General features: G+C 40.6%; 1 pseudogene; it reads right to left on the bottom strand.

Annotated features, from left to right (window-relative positions):
* Positions 1 to 1,026: 1,026 nt before the first annotated feature.
* Positions 1,027 to 1,202, bottom strand: LOC124778124 (annotated as a pseudogene).
* Positions 1,203 to 11,414: the final 10,212 nt, after the last annotated feature.

The following is an 11,414-nucleotide window of genomic DNA, read 5'->3' as shown; positions in this document are numbered from 1 at the left end:
TTCTTCTGAAGTTGGTCTTGGTGCCCATTTATTTCAAGAAGACATAGAAAATTACACTACTGTTCAGAAAACCATTGCTTTTGCTAGCCGAGGGCTAACAAAATCTGAAAAAAATTGTTCCGTTACTGAATTAGAAGCTTTAGCTATCGTTTGGTCATTTAACAAATTCCGTTTCTTTCTTTCTGGTAAGCACATAAAAGTATACAGGGATCATCGTGCATTACAATTTCTTATGTCTTCAAAATTAAATCATGACAGGTTAAAGCGTTGGGCATTGTTTCTGCAAGAAACAATAGTCTACATTTCCGGCAAGGAGAACATTGTTGCGGACGCACTGTCACGCGCACCGGCTGGGCTTGAGAAAAGTAACACAGAAGGCAACCTCGAGAAAAATTTCAGTATTCTTTACATTCAGAAAGTCGCCTTTGAAAACTTCATTACCACATCTTTAAAGGAAATTGCTCACGAACAAGATAAAGATCCGATTTGGAAAGACATCAAAAGTAAATGGCATGAAAAGACACACACTCTGATTCGGCATTATTATCTGGTTAGAAACAACATACTCTTCAAGCGTTGCACTGTTGATGACAAGCTATGGGTACTTTGCATTCCAGACGATTTTGTTAATAAGCTCATTTGGTACATTCATTTGAGCTACGCACATTTTGGTCCACGAAAATGTTATCATATTCTTCGAACGACTTGTTATTTTAACAATATGGAAAAGAGAATTCGAAGAGTCTTGTCTATTTGTAAACTTTGTCAAAAGGCTAAACCATCTACTATCTCACATCGTGCTCCGTTGTTTCCTATCATTCCTTCTAAATTAAAAGAGTTTGCTGCTGTTGATCTCGTGGGACCCCTTGTCAGAACATCGAATGGATTTTTTTACTTTTTTCTTTTTTTTCCTTTTTTTGTTTTTTTCTTTTTTTTAAATTTTTTAAACAACTACAAGTTTTGCTACCAACGGAATATCTGATCACTGCAGAATATCAACCCATTTCAGGCTGTGTTCTAATTAATTTTAGGTGGGCCGATCTCGGCGGTACTGCAATGCCGGGCCAACCCGCGACAGAGGTGGAGCAAGCCCCTAGCACTCCGTCATGAGCCAAAAATGAGTCTAATATTCCGGTCCTGCGATGCAGGACGTATCAGATATTAAGCTGATAAGAACAGACTTTTTTAGTCAATGAGGTAATACTTGGATAGGAACTTAGGAAAGGTTCACATTCGGTAGGAATTGGAAACAGCCGCGAAGGTGTTGCTCTACGGTGCCTGGCATTCCCCGGAGCGTCACATTCTCAGGAATATAAGATCTTGGTGTGACCCAGAGAATTGTTCTGGCCAAGATGGAGAGTGTCATAAGCTTGTGTTCAACCCCGGTGGAAGTCCAGACGTAGCTGGCCAGGGTAAAAAGAAAGGAAAGCGAGCAGAGCGAAGGTTCATATGGGAAGGCTCATATGCCACTCCACTCTACATCTACATCTACATCTACGTCCATACTCCGCAAGCCACCTGACGGTGTGTGGCGGAGGGTACCTTCAGTACCTCTATCGGTTCTCCCTTCTATTCCAGTCTCGTATTGTTCGTGGAAAGAAGGACTGTCGGTATGCCTCTGTGTGGGCTCTAATCTCTCTGGTTTTATCCTCATGGTCTCTTCGCGAGATATACGTAGGAGGGAGCAATATACTGCTTGACTCTTCGGTGAAGGTATGTTCTCGAAACTTCAATAAAAGCCCGTACCGAGCTACTGAGCGTCTCTCCTGTAGAGTCTTCCACTGGAGTTTATCTATCATCTCCGTAACGCTTTCGCGATTACTAAATGATCCTGTAACGAAGCGCGCTGCTCTCCGTTGGATCTTCTCTATCTCTTCTATCAACCCTATCTGGTACGGATCCCACACTGCTGAGCAGTATTCAAGCAGTGGGCCAACAAGCGTACTGTAACCTACTTCCTTTGTTTTCGGATTGCATTTCCTTAGGATTCTTCCAATGAATCTCAGTCTGGCATCTGCTTTACCGACGATCAACATTATATGATCATTCCATTTTAAATCACTCCTAATGCGTACTCCCAGATAATTTATGGTATTAACTGCTTCCAGTTGCTGACCTGCTATTTTGTAGCTAAATGATAAAGGATCTATCTTTCTGTATATTCGCAGCACATTACACTTGTCTACATTGAGATTCAATTGCCATTCCCTGCACCATGCGTCAATTCGCTGCAGATCCTCCTGCATTTCAATACAATTTTCCATTGTTACAACCTCTCGGTACACCACAGCATCATCTGCAAAAAGCCTCAGTGAACTTCCGATGTCATCCACCAGGTCATTTATGTATATTGTGAATAGCAACGGTCCTATGACACTCCCCTGCGGCACACCTGAAATCACTCTTACTTCGGAAGACTTCTCTCCATTGAGAATAACATGCTGCGTCCTGTTATCTAGGAACTCCTCAATCCAATCACACAATTGGTCTGATAGTCCATATGCTCTTACTTTGTTCATTAAACGACTGTGGGGAACTGTATCGAACGCCTTGCGGAAGTCAAGAAACACGGCATCTACCTGTGAACCCGTGTCTATGGCCCTCTGAGTCTCGTGGACGAATAGCGCGAGCTGGGTTTCACATGACCGTCTTTTTCGAAACCCATGCTGATTCCTACAGAGTAGATTTCTAGTCTCCAGAAAAGTCATTATACTCGAACACAATACGTGTTCCAAAATTCTGCAACTGATCGACGTTAGAGATATAGGTCTATAGTTCTGCACATCTGTTCGACGTCCCTTCTTGAAAACGGGGATGACCTGTGCCCTTTTCCAATCCTTTGGAACGCTACGCTCTTCTAGAGACCTACGGTACACCGCTGCAAGAAGGGGGGCAAGTTCCTTCGCGTACTCTGTGTAAAACTGAACTGGTATCCCATCAGGTCCAGAGGCCTTTCCTCTTTTGAGCGATTTTAATTGTTTCTCTATCCCTCTGTCGTCTATTTCGATATCTACCATTTTGTCATCTGTGCGACAATCTAGAGAAGGAACTACAGTGCAATCTTCCTCTGTGAAACAACTTTGGAAAAAGACATTTAGTATTTCGGCCTTTAGTCTGTCATCCTCTGTTTCAGTACCATTTTGGTCACAGAGTGTCTGGACATTTTGTTTTGATCCACCTACCGCTTTGACATAAGACCAAAATTTCTTAGGATTTTCTGCCAAGTCAGTACATAGAACTTTACTTTCGAATTCATTGAACGCCTCTCGCATAGCCCTCCTCACACTACATTTCGCTTCGCGTAATTTTTGTTTGTCTGCAAGGCTTTGGCTATGTTTATGTTTGCTGTGAAGTTCCCTTTGCTTCCGCAGCAGTTTCCTAACTCGGTTGTTGTACCACGGTGGCTCTTTCCCATCTCTTACGATCTTGCTTGGCACATACTCATCTAACACATAATGTACGACGGTTTTGAACTTCGTCCACTGATCCTCAACACTATCTGTACTTGAGACAAAACTTTTGTGTTGAGCCAACAGGTACTCTGAAATCTGCTTTTTGTCACTTTTTCTAAACAGAAAAATCTTCCTACCCTTTTTAATATGCCGCCGGTGTCAACAGCAAAGGCTGGACACACACGAGACCGGTCTGCATCTGCTCACGCTCAAAACTTGCCTCCTCGACCGAGCAAGCAGCAGATGGAGCCTGAGCATCTCGCAACCCTAAGTCAAAATCGGGAGAAAACGATGGAGAAGTATTCAATGCAGGGCGAGTCCGGCAGTAGCACCAGCAGTTGCTGCCCTCACAGCAAGGCTGGCCACGTTCCGGAGCCGCCGCTGCAGCTTCGTCATGATCAGGCATTAGGAGTCTAATTACTAAAGAAAACACATCGCATATCAGTGTGTTATGTATCCGACCTTGCCAGCATTAAGCTGATAAGAACAGATACTACACATTTTTTTTCTTTTGTGGGCCTCCTTCCTCCCCTATAGCCCTACCTTTTCCTCTCCAAAAATGCCGCCATCTTCTAGTGTCGACGCAGCACGTACAGCAGGGTGCTGTTAGTAGCAAGTCTTATTGCCATAAACCGAAAATAAAAGCGGAGGCATACTCTGCTATGCCTCAGGGGGCGACGACACACTACTCAGAAGTACACCTCTCTCTGCAGGTGTGAAGCAAGTGATGAGTTTAGAACTAAAAAGGAAGAAATAAATAAAGACAGAAATGAAGGCAAATTAAAAACAGGGACGGCAGCACACACAAATGAAAACGAAACTGGCGAGATAATCCCATCGCCCATAGAATTAACGTAATAATAAACCTCTAAGATAAATTACGTGTTTTCTAATTTTCCAATATAGGCAAGTCAAGGGTAGTTTAAAAGTCCGAGTGACATAGGTCCAGGGGTAAACTCAGGCAATTCCTGGACGAGGTGCCTTAGTCAACCCGGAACACCTTTTGATAACCATGAACAATTGCAACTTTCAGAAATCTTGCAAAAGTAGTGGTATATTTCCGGTCAGATTCCGCCAGGCGATGCTGGCTCCACAGGTAGTCCATGAAAGAGACAGCATCGGTGAGGGAAAGGTCACAGATCGTGAAATGGTGTGGCCCAAGAGCCACACCATTGCGTTACGTCGTGGTCGGGGGTTGGTCTGAATATCAGGGGTAAGGAACCAGTCGATTGACACATTGTCTGGTGTCGTCCCACCGATCAGCGCTAATACCACACGTGCAAGGTCCCACACTTCTGTGACGTGAGGGCATAAGAGACGATGCTCTCTGGTGTCTACGTCACCACATCGGCCGCAAGCAGCCGAGGGCCGTAGGCGGATGGCCGCTAGGTGATGATTAGTGGCTATTAAATTGTTTACGACACGATACCATAGCGCTGAAACTTCTGTGGGAAGGGCTGGGTTATTGATATTAGCCCAAGCTTGGTGCCAGATGACCGACGGTCGTCTGTCCTCCTATTTATGCGGTGTGGGCTGGCCTCGAAGTGCCTGGTGAAGGCGCTTCGACGTGCGTACCTTGTCAGTGGCCACTGTTAAGACGTAACTTTGATTGAGGTAATAGTCCTTAACTGTCGTCATCCGGAACGGAATATGTGTCAAACATACTGGTGCACGCACCGATCGTGGACGATAACGGTCGAAAAGAAACGCTGTTGTCCCACCTGGGTTAGTTTCACGCAAAGTGGCGATACGGTGAATCAGGAGGGCCGCACATTTGCGGGGAAAGTCAATGAGTCCAAGGCCACCATTGACCTTTGGCAGTGTACAAGTCCGTGCCTCAACTTTGAACAGTGCGTGCCGCCACAAGAGCCAATATACTGTTTGTGAGATGGCTCTGCTGGTTTGTTTCGCTAGCGTAAGGAGTTGTGCTACATACCATGCCCGTGATAGGATGTAGGTATTAATCAGTTGGATTCGTTGATGGAAGTCAAGTCGTCGATCAGCGTGACTCAGGCAAAGTCCTCTGATGCGCGTGAGAAGCCGCCTCCACGTGAGTGTTAACATGCGCTGCGGACAGGCAGTCACCTCAAGGCCTAAGATACGTTGTTCCCCCACAACTCGGTACCATGGGCGTTCGATGGTCAATGATCGTGGTCCTGACGGGATCAGCACTGTTTTGTTGGAATTTAACACGGCACCGGATGCACGTTCATAAACGTTGAGAACTCGGCGAACGTTCTAGTCGCTGCTGAACTTACTTCAAAATTTGTTTCTTTCACTCCGTTACGTAAAGCCACTAGACGGTCTGTATACAACGCCATTGTTAAAAATTTCTTACGTGAAGTTGGACACGATAGTACAGTCATTTCAGATAACGGACCGCAATTCAGATCTGCTGTTTGGTCACGCATGCTCCGGAATCATAAAATCAAACCTGTTTTTATTTCATTGTGCTCACCACATTGTAACCCGTCTGAACGGATTATGAAAGAAATCAATAAGTTTGCAGACTTTATTGTCACAGAAAGCATCAGCATTGGGACAGTTATTTACACTTATTTCAAAACGTGCTGAATGAAATGCCTCATGACTCCACTGTTTTACCACCTATTCTTGTACTGAAGAATGAAGAACCACCGAACAGAATCAGAGAGCTTGTACCTTTCCCAAATACACGTAAACTTCGACACAAAGGCATAATTGATTTGGCTATTAAAAATATAAAATCTGCAGCAGACAAAAGGAGAAAACTACACGGTAAAGCAAATGCAAAGGAATTGTATATTGGTCAGAAAGTTCTCATTAAAGCTCATTCATTGTCACATAAGAAGAAACACTTGAGTCACAAATTCTTTCTGATTTACAATGGACCTTACAGAATCCGACGTATACCACATGATAATTACGTTGAAGTTGAAACTCTGCGTACTAGGAAGAGTAAAGGATTGCACCACATTTCACATGTAAAACCGTTTATTGAGAGATAACCTGTTTTTTAACTTGGTCTTTGTCATAAAATTTTTCACTTCACGCTACTAGTACAATTGGTCACATTGAGAAACTGTTAACATGCAACAATGTTTTGAAGTTAACTACCAGCCTAGAACCTAAGGAACATACTTAGACAGTATTTACTAGTGTATTGTTACAGTGAACAGACGACACAGCGTTATTGTGTGTGTACATTCTTGCTTGTTAGTTGCACGATTACGTAACGACTATAAAGCTTACATACTTAGAACATACACTGCCAATGAGACCTTAATGCAACATTTTGGTTTACTTGAAATGACATTCTTTATTTGAAGTACATTCTGTGAGATTAAAGATGACTTAGCATTTGGTTTCTTTGACACCTACACGATTGCATCACGACGCTACTAATGTGTGACACAATTTACATTGTTGCTTTCATGCTGTATCTGTTTTATATCTGCACAGTTTTTCTGATTTCTTCTGGAAAGTAAAACATGTTTTAGCAGTAACTTTTGTGGTATAGCTACAATGAGACAGCCTTTTTCGTAGCACAACAATACGTTACAGTATAGTGCTTTCTTGATCATGGTAATGTACGTAATAACTTCGATATCTATACGCGTAGCATTTCGCTTTTGTTTATTCCGAGGTAAGTACATTGACTTCCACCGAACTTTGCTTACGGACGACGATAATTACAACACTTGGCACATTTTTTACCAGCGCTACAGTACACGTATTTGAGTGATTAAATTTGTACTTAAAACATTTCTTTTTAAAGATTTTTCAATTACAAAGATACAAAGGTTTTCCATGATACATTTCATTCCATTGCTGTAATTTGTAACATTTGAGGGTATAATTACATTACTCCTCAGGGGGGTACACACTTACTTTGTGTACCATGTGTTTGGCAAGCACAAGGAGCCCTAGCTAATATGGTATTAACTTTACACATCGGTACCATATTTCTCTAACACAGAATTACACAGCTATCTGATTATTTAACAGAGAAACAAACGTTTTTTTTACTACGTCAGTGACACATGTTTACGCAATTACACAGTTGGATAACTTCATACTTATGAAATTGTATTTTGTCTGTACTTTGTGAACTCCTCATATTTTGTCGGAACCATTGTGATACTATGTGAGCTTTGAATCATGTATTTGGTATGAGATCATGATTTTTTAAAGTACGTTTGAGGTAGATGTCACTATTGAAATGAGCAGAGAATTTTTTTTAGGTTTTAAAATTATTGCAGAAAGCTACGACGTTTTTGAGATTTGGCTGAGGTGTTATGATGTTATTATTATACGAGGTGTATTATGATGTTGAGGTATGTTTATGATCAATAAGCTGATGCTATATGAGGAATCTGATTATGCTATGTATTTGTAATGATGAAATATTCAAGAAGTGTCGACGAATATGTATATATGTAATAAGGTAAGGAATAATGACTAGTGGTTAGGGACTCTGATTTGTAAGAAAGGATGTTGGAAACCAAGAATGGTAATTTAAGAGTTATGACATGTGTGAAAATGCTGAATGTATCACAATGTCGGCGAAAATTTTTTGGCCACTGTTATATTTATAGGATTTTCTTTCTACACATTTCTACTGTAATTTCTCGACTTGTGAAATTTTATTTGTATCAAACTGTCATTGTAGCGGAAACTTCTGTTGTAAATTTCGGTAAGAAAGGTAAGCGAGCTTGACGTAATGCGTTGTGGGCGCCCAGCTGAGCGACAGTCGCCTGAAAAAAGAAAGCCATTAGGTGGAGAAAAAAGAGGCCATTATCCTCGATATTGACATTTCTTTGTAGAAAGCATCGCAAATACGACACGCTCAAACTTGAAAACATATGATTACACTGAAGAGCTCTTAATTTATGATATTTACTAAAATGCCTAATGAAATGATGAGAAACATTTTACATCTATTGTCTTTTGCAAGTGTTGTTAATAAAACTTCTCTATTTAAACTAGACTGAACTGCATGTGACTGCTTTAGTCTTTAATAAAACTTGCATCTGACTGCGTATTTAACTGAACTAAACTTTATCTGACTGCATGGAAATATTGTTGGAAAATTAATACTCAAAATACACATCTGACTGAATGAAAGGTTAGTGGTAAAAATAAATGAAGGTCACCAACCTGTATCTGACTGCGTCTGTGGACTTAGCTCGTGCACTCCTTCCTGTTTAGACGATACCAAAACATATATTCAACTCAGCCATAGTGCAATGGCATAAAATTGTCATTCTAGATAACTTTACTCATTTTTGGCCCTGTTAGTTACTTAATAAAAATTCTGTCCTGATCTGAATAATTTGCTAACTGTGCAATGGCATATAGATTATTTTACTCTGATAAATTAGCTTTGCTCATGGGAACTTTACTTTAATGTACCTTTTGGATCAATGCAAGCACAGGATGCGGAGAACGACATAAGGTGTGGGATGAAACTCTAATTTTATCTAAAAAATATTTACTGTTCAAACTTCTAAGGCACATGTGAAAAACTAAAAAAAACTTGTATAGGATGGATTTACGAGAAAGTTTCACAAAACGCTTATTGCATCAACAATGGGATTTCTATCTAGCTTTTAGACATTATTTAACCAAAGAAAACCTATTTTTTAATTATTCTTTCTAGTTTACCCAGGTATGTGCGAGTTTCGCTCAATATATAGCTTATTATGTGCGCAGCGCCAATTCTTACTTTGATGCTGTCATGACCCGGCTGCCTACTGCAAGCATCTAGCTCTGACTCGAAACACGTCTGCTGTCTCTGCGCATCTCCTCACCACTACTCAAACTTTTACTGCGTGCACCTAGCTCTGTTAGCTGTCAAAGATCTTACTACTCGAAGATGTACTGCCGGCCGCGGTGGTCTAGTGGTTCTAGGCACGCAGTCCGGAACCGTGGGACTGCTACGGTCGCAGGTTCGAATCCTGCCTCGGCATGGATGTGTGTGATGTCCTTAGGTTAGTTAGGTTTAAGTAGTTCTAAGTTCTAGGGGACTGATGACCACAGAAGTTAAGTCCCACAGTGCTCAGAGCCATTTTTGAAGATGTACTACTCGTCCAACCTTGCGGTTGGGAACTATCGACATTTTTCACTGGCTCTATCCTGATCGAATCTCAGCACATACCTTTTACTTTCTAGTTGAGAGATTTTTTTTTCTGCCTTTGGAGACGCTATTTGCCTAGTGAATGACGCTTCATGCCTTGCTTTTTTGCTCATTTCGTTTAATATATAGTTTCTAACTGCACTGCAGCATTAGTTAAAATAAAATTTAGTAGATTTACTAATATAGATAGTTTATGCCTACAGATTCAGTAAATAATAATTTAATGATCTACCTCCAAAAAAAAAAAAAACGAGGGAGCACAAAAAGACATTTCCCTTCACAGGAATTGCATATGTAATTTTTTCAACGATTTGGTAACTTTTTGGTAGTGTAAGTTAAGGTGATGCATCACTCTAGTCTTAAGATCTGACATAGGTATTAGACATTTCATATCTTTACCGTAATATTCTTTCTGCTTGAGCTTTATCATGTTTAGGTAAAAGTTATTGCATTTGTTGCTGCTGTTTGCCAGGCATAGTTCTACTGAATTTTATATTGTATTAAGCTAGTTTTACTACTGATTTATTTTTCTTGTTGCTGCTCATTGCCTCATATTAGTTGTAATGTTGCATTTACTATGCTAATTTCTATAATGCTGCTGGCTTTGCCAATTTCCATTTTTTTGTCATTGCTGTTTGTGTTAATTGTTTTGTGCTGCTGCATTGCTTCGTCCCTTAGTTTAACATCTGAGCTTAGTAAATTTAAGTTGGCTTAAGAGGGGGTAGGCTATATAAGAGAACGAGTTGTGATGAATTGGAAGAAATGCATTGAGAAGCTATAAGAAAATGGTTTGGCCAAAAAAGAATTGTTAAAGAGGATATGAACAAAACAGTAGGGTTTAGGAACAAGACGTATAGATAGGACTTTTTGGGAATAATGATGAATGAAGGGACAAGTTCTGTTTGGAAAGTACTGCAGTGAAACAAACACTGTCTTTTCCTTTTGTGTTATACCACTATGTGCTTGTGGACCCTTGTGTATTTGTGTTCTTCCTGTCTTTATGTGGTTATCTGATAAGAGATATGTTGTAGAATTTTTCTAATAATGTGTTATTTACTTTTTAAAGATGTTTAGACATTATTTATTCTGTTTTGTTTTAATGCTCACATGTGAAGTTGATGTGTCGAAAGTTATTCAGACCTTTTATGTATTTACTTATATCATAATTCCTGTAACACTGTTGTATATGTTAATTCGATTCTTTTGTAAAGCCCATATTACCACAAATGACATCTGTATTGTTATGTTCTTTAATGATGTATTTTGTACCTGTGTAATTGTATTCTTATGTTGTAAATTTATAATTCTATAGACACCAGTTCTTCAAGTTAAGTTACATTTCACTGCACACGTTTCTGTTGGTCATAGTATATGCACAATAGATGAGAAATTAGGACTGTTAGTGTTTGCACGTGTGTTGATAATTCAGCAAGGGACTGGTTAACAGCATTGCTGGTTCTAAGGACAGTTCCAAAAACTTTGTGAGTGCACAAGTGGTTTATGGACTTGCTATATCATCCGCAAGACCCTTCGATGGTGATTGTGCACCTGCACAGTCACAACAGGTGGCTGCTCGCCGTCTCTACAAGGACTGCAGTGGGTCTGCACCTTTGATGGCCCACCAATACCATTACCTCTACAAGGACTGCAGTGGGTCTGCACCTCTGGTGGCCCACCAATACGGTAATCTCTTCCAGGACTATAGTGGGTCTGCTCTGTGATTACCTACCAATATTCTTCAAAACTTCGACTGACTCTACTGTGGGTTTGCTCTGTTGTGGACCATTACCTGTCTGCATGTCAAGAGTCAGCATTATCTTTCTGTTGTAAGGACAACACTACTT

The sequence above is a fragment of the Schistocerca piceifrons genome, chromosome 2 (genome assembly GCF_021461385.2).
Source record: "Schistocerca piceifrons isolate TAMUIC-IGC-003096 chromosome 2, iqSchPice1.1, whole genome shotgun sequence".
Taxonomy (NCBI): domain Eukaryota; kingdom Metazoa; phylum Arthropoda; class Insecta; order Orthoptera; family Acrididae; genus Schistocerca; species Schistocerca piceifrons.
Note: the sequence above shows the minus strand (reverse complement) of the source record. Positions and strands in the feature narration are given on the sequence as shown.